Source organism: Macaca fascicularis, chromosome 4 (assembly GCF_037993035.2).
Source record: "Macaca fascicularis isolate 582-1 chromosome 4, T2T-MFA8v1.1".
Lineage (NCBI taxonomy): Eukaryota > Metazoa > Chordata > Mammalia > Primates > Cercopithecidae > Macaca > Macaca fascicularis.
The window spans coordinates 13658957-13673557 of NC_088378.1; the positions used below are offsets into that span (position 1 = coordinate 13658957).

The 14601-nt window shown below is 35.8% G+C and overlaps 1 protein-coding gene across 4 annotated transcripts in view; it reads right to left on the reverse strand.

Annotated features, from left to right (window-relative positions):
* AK9 (adenylate kinase 9) overlaps positions 1-14601 on the reverse strand; it is a 174707-nt gene that overhangs the window by 83729 nt on the left and 76377 nt on the right. The gene's annotated exons all lie outside the window — the stretch shown is intronic.

Here is a 14601-nt window from a genome sequence, read left to right on the forward strand (position 1 = left end):
AAAGCTTCAAACAAGTTTGTGGACTATTAGGTAATCACAAAATATTAGAAGTCAAAGGGGAAGAGACGTCAAGAGGGCCAGTATTACCCTCTTGACAGGCCTATGCAGAATTTAAAATTATCTGCTTTTTGATTTTTTTTTTAGATGAGGTCTTGCTATGTTGCCCAGGCTGGTCTAGAACTCCTGGGCTGAAGCAATCCTCCCGCTTCAGCTTCCCAAGTAGCTGGGACTACAGGCTTGCACCCCTATGTCCATCTTGCTTTTTGAATTATTATCTGAATGAGCAGTCTTTTAAAAAAGAATTTTAAGCACTTTGAAATGTTTAACATAAGAGAATTAGGGAAAAAGGAAAGCTATGAAGAAGACCTATAAATGGTTAATACAAATTTAACCATTCAAATTTGAAATTGTATTTTTGAAACAAATTTTCAAACAATTTTACAATGTTTCAATTGTTGTTTGAAACAAAACAACATTGAGATATAACTTATAATTTCTCCACCTCATTCAACTTTATTTATTTTTTGTGTATATTCACGGGTTACAAGTGCAATTTTGCTGCATTGATATATTTCACTATGAAGTCAGGGCTTTCAGTGCATCCATCACCAGAGCAAGGCACATTGCATCAGCCAAGCAAGCTCCCATCATCCACCACTTCCCCACCCCTCTGATACTCTATCGTCCATCATTCCATATTCTGCTTCCATGTGTACACAGTGTTTAGCTCCCACTTGTGAGAACATGTGGTATTTGTCTTTCTGTGTCTGAATTGTTTCACTTAAGATAATGGCCTCCAGTTCCATCCATGTTGCTGCAAAAGACATGATCTCATTCTTCACTAACGAACACTTAAGGTTGGTTCCACGGCATTGTTATTGTTAATAGCACTGCAATACACATACTAGTGCAGGTGCCTTTTTGATAAAAAGGCTTCTTTTCCTTTGAGCAGGTACTCAATAATGGGATTGTGGTTGAATGGTAGTCTTATTTTTAGTTCTTTGAGAAATCTCTATATTATTTTCATAAAGGTGTACTAATTTACATTCCCATTAACAGTGTATAAATCATTTCCTTTTCTTTGCATCCTTGTCAACATCTGTTGTTTTTTGACTTTTTAATAATAGCTTTTCTGACTGGTGTAAGACGCTATTTCATTGTGGTTTTAATGTGCATTTCTCTGATGATTGGTGATGTTGAGGACTTTTTTCATATGTTTGCTGGCAGCTTGTATGTCTTCTTTTCAGAAATGTCTGTTCATGTCCTTGGCCCACTTTTTAATGGGATTATTTGTTTTTCTCTTGTTGTTTGAGATCCTTGTAGATTCTGGATATTAGCCTTTTGTCAGATGCATTGTTAGCAAACATTTTCTTCCATTATGTAGATTCTCTGTTTACTCTATTGATTATTTCTTCAGAAACTTTTCATTTAATTATGTACCATTTGTCTATTTTTGTTTTTGCTGCATTTCCTTTTGAGGACTTAACTATAAATTCTTTGCCTATACTAATGTCCAGAAGAGTTTTTCCTAGGTTCTCTTCTGGGATTTTTAGAGTCTGGCATCTTACATTTAAGTTTTTAACCCATCTTAATTTTGTATCTGGTGAGAGATAGGGGTCCAGTTTCATTCTTCTGCACATGACTCTCCAATTTTCCCAGTACCATTTATTGAACGGTGTCCTTTCCACAGTGTATATGCTAGTTGACTTTGTCAAAGATCACTTGGTTGTAGGTATGTGGCTTTAGTTCTTGGTTCTCTATTCTTTTCTATCGATCTAAGTGTGTTTTTAAAATACCAGTACCATGCTGTTTTGGTTACTAAAGCCTTGTAGTATAATTTGAAGTCTGGCAATGTGGTTTCTCCAGCTTTATTCTTTTTGCTTAAGCTTACTTTGGCTATTTGGGCTCTTTCTATTGCTCTGTATAAATTTCATTTTTTTTTCTAATTCTGTGAAGAATGACATTGGTAATTTTATAGGAATTGCCTTAAATCTGTAGGTTGCTTTGGGTAGTATACTCATTTCAACAATATTTATTCTTCTGATCCATGAACATGGTATGTTTTCCATTTATTTGTGTTATATATGGTTTCTTTCATCAGTATTTTGTAGTTCTCCTTGTAGAGATCTTTCACCTCCTTGGTTAAATGTATTCCTGGGTATTTTATTATTTTCATAGCCATTATAAATGGGATTGAGTTCTTGATTTGGTTCTCAGCTTGATTGTTATTGGTGTAAAGAAATGCTAATTTTTGTATGTTGATTTTTTATCCTGAAACTTTACTGAAGTCATTTATCAAATCTAGGAGTCTTTTGAAGGAGTCTTTAGGGTTTTCTGGGTATAGAAACATATAATCAGTAGAGATTATTTGAGTTCCTCTTTTCCAATTTGGATGCCTTTTATTTCATTCTCTTACCTGATTGCTATAGCTAGGATTTCTAAGACTATGTTGAACAGCAGTGGTGAAACTGGGTATCCTTGTCTTGTTCCAGTTATTAGGGGGAATGCTTTTAACTTTTCCTCATTCAGTATAATGTTGGAAGTGGGTTTGTTATATATGGCTTTTATTATTTTGAGGTATGTTCCTTCTATGCCTAGTTTGGTAAGGGTTTTTATTATCAAGTGATGCTGGAATTTATTGAATGTTCTTCCTGCACCTATTGATGTTATCACATAGTATTTTTGTTTTTAATTCTGTTTTTGTGGTGAATCACATTAATTGATTTGTGTATGTTGAACCAACCTTGCATCCCTGGAATAAAATCCACTTGATTATGCTGGATTTTCTTTGTGTATATGTTCCTGAATCTGGTTTGCTAGTATTTTATTGAGGACAACTGCATCTATATTCATCAGGAATAATGGTCTAGAGCTTTCTTTTTTTGTTGTGTTCTTGTCTGGCTTTGGTATCAGAGTGATGCTGGCTTCATAGAATGAGTTAGGGAGGATTCCCTCCTCCTTGATGTTTTGGAACAGTTTTAGTAGAATTGGTAGCAGTTCTTCCTTTTATGTCTAGCAGAATTTGGCTGTAAAACCATCTGGCCCTGGGCTTTTTTGTTGTTGTTATTGAGAGATTTTTAATTACTGATTCAATTCCACTACTCCTTATTGGTCTGTTCAGGTTTTCTATTTCTTCTAGTTCATCTTGGGAGGCTGTATATTTCTAAGAACTTATCCATTTCCTCTAGGTTTTCCAGCTTGTATGCATAGAGATGCTGATAGTAGTCATTAGTGATCTTTCGTATTTCTGTTGCATCAGTTGTAATGACACCTTTATTATTTCTGATTTTGCTTATTTGGATGTTCTCTTTTTCACTTGATTATCTAGCTATCAATTTTGCTTATTTTTTTAAAGAACAAACTTTTAATTAATTATTTGTAATGTTTTTGGTCTCAATTTCATTTAGTTCTGCAAGCTTTTGATGTGGTTTGCTCTCATTTTTCTAGTTCTCTGAGGTACAATGTTACATTGTTAATTTGAGATCTTTCTATCTTTTTGATGTAGGCTGTTAACACTGTAAAACTGCCTCTTAGCACTGTTTTTGCTGTACCTCAAACGCTTTTGGTATGTTGTGTCTATTTTCCTCCGTTTCAAAACTTCAAAAAATTTCCACCTTAATTTCATCATTGATCCAACAATCATTCAGGTGCAGATTATTTAATTTCTATGCATTTGTATGGCTTTGAGGGTGCCTTTTGGTATTGATTTCTAGTTTTATTCTACTTTGGTCCAAGAAGATACTTTATATGATTTCCATTTTTAAAATATTTTTGAGACTTGCCTTGTGGCGTTGCATGTGGTCATTTGAGAATGTTCCATAGGCAGATGAAAAGAATGAATATTCTGCAGGTGTAGGGTAGACTGTTCTGCAAATGTCTGTTAGGTCCATTTGGTGTAGAGTCCAGTTTAAGCCTAGAGTTTCTTTGTTGATTTTCTGCCTTAATGATCTGTCTAGTGCTGTCAGTAGAGTACTGAAGTCCCCTACTATGATTGCATTGCTGTCTATCTCTTTTCTTAGGTCTAGTTGCATTTGTTTTATGAATCTTGGTGCTGTGGTGTTCGATGCATATATATTTAGAAATGGCATTTTTCTTGTTCAGTTGATCCTTTTATGATGATATAATGACCTTCTTTGTCTTTTTTTAACTATTGTTGATTTAATATCTGTTTTATCTGATGTAAGCATAGCTACTCCTATTTGCTTTTGGTTTCCATTTGTGTGGAATATCTTTTTCCATCCCTTTACTTTGACTCTGTAAATGTATTTACCTGTTAGGTGGGTTTCTTGTATGTAGCACATGGTTGGGTTTATTTAAAAAATCCATTCCATCAGCCAATATCTTTTATGTGGAGCATTTAGCCCATTTATGTTTAATATTAGTATTACATGTAATATTGATAGCCTGTTGTTACAATGCTAATTATTACCTACTTGCTTTGCAGTCTCAATTGTGTTATTGCATTATAAGACCTGTAAAGAGGTCTTATAGTTGCAAAGAGTTTAATACTTTCATGTGTTTTTACGATGCTGTATATCACCCTTTTGCCTTTATGTTTAGAATTCCTTTGAGCATTTGTTGTAGGTACAGTCTAGTGGTGATGAATTCCCTTATTGTTTGCTTGTCTGGGAAAGACTATTTCTCCTTCATTTATAAAACTTAGTTTAGCAGGATACAAAATTCTTGCCTGGCATTTTTAAAAACCCTTTTCCCATTTACAAAAAAAAAAAAAAAAAAAAAAAACTGCAGTTCACTGCCAGCACTCATTTGATTTTATATAAATGAACTCTTTGAGGCTGAAGCAAATCTGACTGATTTTCAATGTGAAAATAAAGTATAAAAACTGGTCTTGGAGTTATTTCTTAACAGAACTAACATCAGAATCATCTGAATCATCAGAACTATTTCAGAAAAACTGGATTCATGAATGAATCTTTGACCAAGAACTGTTTGAGAATGATGTTAACATCACGTGTAGGAATGCTACGTTTTCTAGGATTTGACATTTTCAGCAATCGAGAATTACTATATTTTGTAAATGAAAATATCACTACTAAAAACAGAATGCTATAAAAAGAATGATGGCTTTTATTTCCAAAGTTGCTATACTAGAGCAATAAAATAATAATAAAAGCAAGGTATTTCATGGCAAAGTTATCTCAGGGTAAACACTGCAGCTGCAGTTGCCACCAGTGAGTATTCTAGGGGCAAATGGGAAAAGGATTAAAGAAGACCAAAAATAGGACTCTAATATCTTCTGGCTCGTAAGGTTTCTGGTGAGAAGTCTGTTGTTAGTTTAATGAGATTTCTTTTATAAGTGATTAGATGCTTCTCTCTTTCTGCTTTTAGGGTTTTTTTTCCCTTCACATTGACATTAGATAGTCTGATGACTATATGCCTTGGTGAGGTCCTTCTTGCACTATATCTTACCATAGTTTTACGATCTTCTTACACCTGGCTGTCTAGATCTCTGACAAAATTAAGGAAGTTTTCTTAAATTATTTCCTCAAATAGGTTTTCCACACTTTTTACTTTTTCTTTTTCTTCCTCTGGAATACCTATAACTAGTAGGTTGGGACACTATATATAATCCCATATTTCTGGAAGAGTTTATTAGTTTTTTTTTTTTTTTTTTTTTTGTCTAACTGGGTTAATTCAGAAACCCTGTCTTGCAGCTCTGAGCTTGTTTCTTCTGCTTGTGCTGGGCTATTGTTAAAGCTTTCAACTGTATTTTGCAATTCCTTCAATAAATTTTTCATTTCTACAATTTAGAAAAATCTATCTCATCTTTCAAATCCTAAATTGTTTTTCTGATTTCTTTGTGTATGTTTTCAACATTCTTTTGGATTGCATTGAGTTTCTTTAAAATCTAAACCAGGAAAAGTCAAGTCCCTGAATAGACAAATAACAAGTTCTGAAATTGAGGCAATAATTAATAGCCTACCAACCAAAAAAAGTCAAGGACCAGAAGGATTCACAGCTGAATTCTACCAGGGGTACACAGAGGAGCTGGTACCATTCCTTCTGAAACTATTCCAAACAATGGAAAAAGAGGGACTCCTTCCTAACTCATTTTACTAGGCTAGCATCATCCTGATACCAAAACCTGGCAGGGATGCAACAACAACAATAAAATTTCAGGCCAATGTCGCTGATGAACATTTATGAAAAAATCCTCAATAAAATACTGGCAAACCAAATCCAGCAGCACATCAAAAAGCTTATCCACCACAATCAAGTTGGCTTCATCCCTGGTATGCAAGGCTGGTTCAACAAATGCAAATCAATAAACGTAATCCATCACATAAACAGAACCAAAGACAAAAACCATATGATTATCTTAATAGATGCAGAAAAGGCCTTTGATAAAATTCAACACCCTGTCATGCTAAAAACTCTCAGTAAACTAGCTATTGATGGAACATATCTCAAAATAATAAGAGCTATTTATATCAAACTCATAGCCAATATCATACCAAACGGGCAAAAGCTGGAAGCATTCCCTTTCAAAACTGGCACAAGACAAGGATGCCCTCTCTCAACACTCCTATTCAACATAGTATTAGAAATTTTGGCCAGGACAATCAGGCAAGAGAAAGAAATAAACGGTATTCAAATAGGAAGAGAGGAAGTCAAATTTTCTCTCTTTGCAGATGACATGATTGTATATTTAGAAGACCCCATCGTCTCAGCCCAAAATCTCCTTAGGCTGATAAGCAAATTCAGCAAAGTGTCGGGATACAAAATTAGTGTGCAAAAGTCGCAAGCATTCCTATGCACCAATAATAGACAAACAGAGAGCCAAATCATGAGTTAACTCTCATTTACAATTGCTACAAAGAGCATAAAATACCTAGGAATACAACTTATGAGGGATGTGAAGGACCTCTTCAAGGAGAACTACAAACCACTGTTCAAGGAAATAAGAGAGGACACAAACAAATGGAAAACCATTCCATGCTCATGGACAGGAAGAATCAAATTGTGAAAATGGCCATACTGCCCAAAGTAATTTATAGATTCAATCTATCCTCATCAAGCTACCATTGACATTCTTCACAGGATTAGAAAAAACTACATTAAATTACATATGGAACCAAAAAAGAGCTTGTATAGCCAAGACAATCCTAAGCAATAAGAACCAAGCTGGAGGCATCACATTTCCTGACCTCAAACTATACTACAAGACTACAGTAACCAAAACAGAATGGTACTGGTACCAAAACAGATATATAGACCAATGGAACAGAACAGAGCCCTCAGAAATAACACCACACATCTACAACCATCTGATCTTTGACAAACCTGACAAAAACAAGCAATGGGGAAAGGATTCCCTGTTTAATAAATGCTATTGGGAAAACTGGTGAGCCATATGCAGAAAACTGAAACTGAACCCCCTCCTTTCCCCTTATATAGAAATTAACTCAAGATGAATTAAAGACTTAAACATAAGACCTAAAACCATAAAAACTCTAGAAGAAAACCTAAGTAATACCATTCAGGACATAGGCATGTGCAAAGACTTCATGACAAAAACACCAAAAGCAATTGCAACAATAGCCAAAATTGACAAATAGGATCTAATTAAATTAAATAGCTTCTGCACAGCAAAAGAAACTATCATCAGAGTGAATAGGCAACCTACCGAATGGGAGAAAATTTTTGCAATCTATCCATCTGAGAAAGGTCTAATATCCAGAATCTACAAGAAACTTAAACAAATTTATAAGAAAAAAACAAACAACCTCATCAAAAAGTGGGCAAAGGATATGAACAGACACTTCTCAAAAGAAGACATTTATGTGGCCAACAAACATATGAAAAAAAGCTCATCATCACTGGTCATTAGAGAAATGCAAATCAAAACCACAATGAGATACCATCTTACTCCAGTTAGAATGGTGATCATTAGAAAGTCAGGAAACAACAGATGCTGGAGAGAATGTGGAGAAATAGGAATACTTTTACACTGTTGGTGGGAGTGTAAATTAGATCAACCATTGTGGAAGACAGTGTGGCGATTCCTCAAGGATCTAGAATTAGAAATACCATTTGACCCAGCAATCCCATTACTGGGTATATACCCAAAAGATTATTAATCATTTTACTATAAAGACATATGCACATGTATGTTTATTGTGGCACTATTCACAATACCACAACACAATACTTGGAACCAACACAAATGCCCATCAATGATAGATTGGATAAAGAAAATGTGGCACATATATACCATGGAATACTATGCAGCCATAAAAAAGGATGAGTTCATGTCCTTTGCAGGGACATGGATGAAGCTGGAAACCATCATTCTCAGCAAACTAACACAGGAACAGAAAACCAAACACCACATGTTCTTACTCATAAGTGGGAGTTGAACTATGAGAACACATGGACACAGGGAGGGGAACATCACACAACAGAGCCTGTTGGGGGGTAGGGGACTATGGGAGGGATAGCTTTAGGAGAAATACCTAATGTAGATGACAGGTTGATGGGTGCAGCAAACCACCATGGCACATGTATACCTATGTAACAAACGTGCACGTTCTGCACATGTATCCCAGAACTTAAAGTATAATTTAAATAAAAAAAAAAGAAAAATAAATAAATAAATAAAATAAAAATGAAAAAAAATTATTTCTATTGGGTATTGCAGTTCAACCTCTGAGCCAACAGGCGGTACTTCCAGATAAGAGCTGGCTGCAGCCAGTGCAGATGGGTATATGCTTGATCTTTGTTTATCAAGAGAAGCTCTCTGTTGCCTCAGGCAATGGGCTGTCAGGTGGAAGGCACAGTGGTCTGAGTTTCCCCCTCAGCCCTGGAGAGGAGACGAAGCTGAGTGAGGCCTAACTGGGCCGACCCACCTACATGTCTTCCAATGGCAGGAACCAGCACCAGCTCCAAAAGGGGATACGGGCATAGTCACCAAGTACCCACACATGTGCCAGGGCATGGAGTGGAGAAACGTCTGCTGCCCCAAGTTCTCCGCCTGGGAAAGGAGGGGCAGCCTAAACTCCTCATCCTTATCCTTAGGGCAGCCTAAGCTCCTCATTTGGAGGACCTAGAAGAGTGGATGCTCCAAATGCCTGGAGATATGTCCTGGCATGAAGTGGAAAGGATGCTGCTGCACCAAGATGTCTGTACCTGAAGGGAGGGGTGGCTTAGACTCCTAAGTCAGGCTAGCAGGTGTGCCTAATGCTTAGAAATATAACAGGCATGAAGTGAAGAGAGTGCCACTGCAATGAAATCTGCGAACAGGAAGGGAGGGGTGGCTAAGGCTTTTAAACAAAGTGAGTGGGTTGTATAAAACATCTTCTTTATCCAGTCCTCCGTGGATGGACACTTAGGTTGATTCCATATCACTGCTATTCTTAATAGAGCTGCGATAAACATATGAGTGCAGTTATCTTTTTGAGATAATGATTTCTTTTCCTTTGGGTAGATACCCAGTAGTGGGATTGCTAGATCATATTGTAGTTCTATTTTTAGTTCTTCATTCAACCTTTTTTTAATGGTTTTATAGTATTTTATCAAAAAAACCTTAATTTGTTTAATCATCTCTTACTGTTAAATATTTATGCCATTTGTAATTTTACTATAACACTGTGATGAAAATCTTTATATATAAAATCTTTATTTTACTAACATGGTGTTTTTTATATACAACATCTGTGAATCTTTGTTCAAATATTATATATTTCTTCAGATTAGATTCCTGACATGACTTCAGGTCAAAGGGAATGAAAGAGTAAACATTTTAAAGTCTTTTCATACACATTGCCACACTGCTGCCAAAAGCATCTATATCAATTTTCATACTTCATAACAATGTTTGAAAGTGAGGCTATCAGTACAGCCTCACTAGTACTGATTGTCAAAAAACTTTGCCAATTAGATGAGAAATTGTATCTCATTCTTTTAATTTTTATTGAAACAAACATTAAAAATTTTCTTAAAAATTTTTTTTTTATTGCAACCTCACTTCTTGCCTGCTTCAAAGAAATAATTCAACTGAGGGGCATAAAGCAGAAGAAGAGACTGAGGTAAGTTTCAGAGCAGAAGTGAAAGTTTATTAAAAAGCTTTAGAAGGGTAAGGAAAGAAAGGAAAGGAAAGAAAAAAAGGAAAGTACAACTTGAAAGAGGGTCAAGTGGGCAACTTGAGAAACCCAGTGCCTAAAAATTTTCAATGAACCATTTGTATTTCTTCTTTGATAAAATCTGCTTATATCCCTTGCTTGCTTTTTGATCAGATATTAGATTCTCTACAGATTTCTAAGAAATTAATGTTATATTTATTATAAATACTTTCCCCAGTTTGTCCTTTGCCTTACATTTTTGACTTGCATACTTTTTTTATAGAGAGATGGTCATTATTAGATAGTCTATTGAGATTTGCTCTTACAAGTTCTTCCATTGCATTTGTGTCTGGAATTCTTGACCATTCCAAACCATTTCAATGTTAATACACTTTTTACTAGTCTAAATAAAATACAATTTTTACATTTATCTATTTAATATATATGGAATTTATTTTTATTTTGATAGAAAGTGAGAATCTAAATAGTTTCTTCCCAACAGTTAATTTTATCGACACCGTTAAATAATTCCTTCCTTTTGGATTGTGATGTAACCTTTGGCATATACTAAATTTTTATTCACACTGAAGTTTGTTTCTGTATCCTCTTTGTAGTTCTGTTGCTTCTGGTATGTTTATCAGGCCTATATACCACTGTAGCATTACAACATATTTTACTAGTTGGTAGAGTAAGTCTCCCTCTGTCACACTTCTTTGTCGAACTGTTCTAGTCTCAATTATTGATTTTTCCAGATAAACTTTAGAGTCATGCTGTCAGTTTTGAAAAAAATTGATATTTTTATTAGAACTGTATCAAATCTATAAATTAACTGAGAAAGATACCTTAATAAGATTTTGTCTTTACATATAAGAATTTATGTCTCTATTTATTGATATCTGCTTTTGTTCACATTAAAAATGTTAATAATTTTATTCATGTGGATCCTTCATCTTTATTTCAAACTTAGTTATATTACATTTATGTTCTTGTCACATGTGGATTGTTAAAATTCTTTTGGCTACCTTATTTCTGAATGAAATTATTAGCTCATTGTTTTTTAGATTATATTTAAAAAATAAATAGTATCAACTGCAATAATGATTATATTTCTCCTCTATTCTAATAGTTATTCCTCTTATTATGTTTCAAGGCATTGTATAAAGCTAAAATTTCTATAAATCATTAAGAATGGGTGTGACAGCAGATGGGCATGGTGGCAAGTAGTCCCAGCTTCTTGAGCGACTGAGGTGGGAAGATCACTTGAGCCCAGGAGTTTGAGACCAGTCTGGGCAACACAGCAAGGCTCCATCTCCCAAAAAAAATGAGTGTCATAGGAATATCATTGTCTTGTTTCTGACTTTAAGGTTATATGGTCTGCAGTCTGAAGCCAAACTCATTTGTCATGTTAATAAGGTATTCTGCTATCCTTAATGTGACAAGATAATTTATTGAGATATTCATTTGAATTTTTTCTTGCTATGTTTTTTTCATCCCCACTCTGAGAAGGGAACTAGGACCTCCAAGCTCCTTTTTTGGAGAAGTTTGTGTGGCAGAGCTGAATGCATTAGATGTCTTTCTAATTTCAGTTTATCCCACATGATTCTGACGCAAATGGAAAAATTTCAAATACTGAGCAATTTTGGAGTAAGAGAGAAATGAAACATGATGGGCATCTCCCATGGCTTCAGGAAAAGAGGTGGCTTGAAAGGAGAGGTGCTACTGTTGTTGAAGTAGCCCAAGTTGCTCAAGTTCAGAAACATTCAAAGCTAAGGTGAGGAAAGGTTTGAGGGATGAGGACTTGGGTACCTGAGGATGCAAATTTTGGATGAATCGGCCACAAAGCTTTATTTTGGGAATGTATTGAGGTGATTCCTTAGTTGGGATAACTGTGGGGAGAAGGTGAAAACCTTCCCCATGATTTCATATTCTAAAGAATTCCAGAGTATGTGGCCAGGCAGAGGGGAGAGGAGGCTCTGAGGCTGGGGACTATGCCTGTTGGGGGAGTGGTGAGGACAAGGGCCCCGAGAAGCCTTTACATGTGGTCCATGTCCAGTCTGGCTGTCACCAGAGAGAACCATGGAAATGGGCTCTCGAGAGTTTGATCAAATAAAATTAAAGTGGCACTTCCTTTTGACAAAAATGGTATACATTTTTGTATATTACTCATTCTTCTATCCTCTTGTGATTTTAACTTAAAAGATTTACTTTTTCTGCATTTAAACATACTATTTCTGGATTCCCTTACTCTACACTATTTTATGTTTACTTTATATTTTATCACTTGTGAATAGATAGATAGATAGATAGATAGATAGATAGATAGATAGGAGACCGAGACTGGGGGAAGCAGAGGAAATAGGACATGACCCAGAGAGACATAGGAGGCACAGAAAGACATAACGACGGTGCCAAGTACACAGATACAAAGGTGCCAAGTACATGGTGCCAAGTACACAGAAATGAACAACAGATAGGTACAGATGTTAGAGGGAAACCATGTAGACAGAGAAGCAGAGCAAATCATGTTAATGACACAGAAGGGTGCAGAGATAAGAGAACAGGCTGTGGTTAGATGTGCAGTTGGATAACAAGTCATGAGCTTCAACTGGAAAACACAGAGTGGCACGTTTGACACAAAAGGCCCACCTCCCTAGAGGTTGCTACTGTTTTTCTGTTAGGTACTGGGCAAGTACCTTTCATATAGTCAGTGTAACAGCTTCACTCAACAAAAGTGCTCAGAACAGCAGAAGCAGAGAATACAGCTGCTGTAGAGTAAGGTCCCATGTCCCTCTGCCTCTGCTTCCCTTGAGTGCTCTGTAGCTGGTCAAGGTGGGAGGACAGGGAGAAGTGCGAATGGTTTGGTATGAACAAAATAATTTCTGTGCATTCTCCATGGCAAGGGACTGACTCTTCGCTTCCTTTGGTAGAAACAATATCTATCATTATTTCTACATTTTTAAGGCTTTAAAATACTGTTAAACTATAATTCTAAGAAATTCTTTAAAAAATGCTTAACTGATCCATTTGTAAGTAAAATATAACCTATTTGCTTTCCCTGGACTGAATCATACATTAGGTCCAAGCGCATCAGTCATATTTATTCTACACATGGGCTGTGAGCTTCAGACAAAAAAACAGAATTTAATGGGAGGCACAATTTTTAAAATGGTATAAAAAATGGTTGCAGCAACAATTAGAAAATAAAACACTAATATCATTTATAGTAGCATCAAAATACACCAAATACCTAAAAATAAACCTAATGAGAGATGTTGAAGACCTTTACCTTGAAAATTACAGAACAATGCTGGGAAAAATTAAAGAAGACCTAAATTAATTATAGTCAGTCTTCTGTATCCATGGCTCTGCATCTGTGCATTCAACCAACCACGGATATAAAATATTTGGAAAAAAAAGGATGGTCACGTCTGTACTAAACATGTGCAGACTTCTTTTTCTTGTCATTATTCCCTAAACAATATAGTGTAAACAACTATTTATATACCATATACATTGTATTAGGCATTATAAGTAATCTAAAGATGATTTAAAGTATATGGAAGGATGTGCATAGGTTATATGCAAATACCATGCCATTTTATACAAGGAACTTGAACATTCATGGATTTTGGTATCTGTGAGGGTCATGGAAATAATCCACTGAGGATATCCACTGAGGGTACTGAGGGATGGCTGTACAAATATTTTATATTAATGGATTATAAGACTCAATATTGTAAAGATGACAGTCTTAGCCAAATTTACCTAATAGATACAATGCAACCTGATCAAAATGCCTGCAGAGGGGTGTGTGTGTGTGTGTGTGTGTGTGTGTGTGTGTGTGTGAAAATTGAGTAGCTGATTCTAAAATTTACGTGGAAGTAAAAAGGACCTATAATAGCTAAGATAATCTTAAAGTAAGCAGAAGAAAACATAAGGTATGACACAGAGAAGGATGCAATGACAGGAGAAACAGGGTGTTGAAGAATTCACTCCCTCAGATGTCATGATTTATTATAAAGCTACAGCAGGGCCAGGCATGGTGGATCATGCCTGTAATCCCAGCACTTTGGGAGGCCAAGGTAGGTAGATCACCTGAGGTCAGGAGTTCTAGATCACACTGGCCAACATGGTGAAATTCCGTCTTTACTAAAAAAATACAAAAAATTAGCCAGGCATGGTGGCATACACCTGCAGTCCCAGGTACTCGGGAGACTGAGGCAGGAGAATCGCTTGAACCCATGAGATGGAGGTTGCAGTGAGCTGAGATTGCACCCTGCACTCCAGCCTGGGTGACCGAGTGAGACTCTGGCTCAAAAAAAAAAACAAACAAACAAACAAACAAACAAAAAAAACCCCAAAAAACTACAGTAGTTAAGACATGTGGCTCTGGCACAGACAAATAGACTAATGGAATAGAACAAAGAGTCTATAAAGGGACTACATATATATGGCCACTTGATACATGATAGTGGAGAAAGGATGGTCTTTTCAATAAGCGGTGCTAGAGCAACTAGTT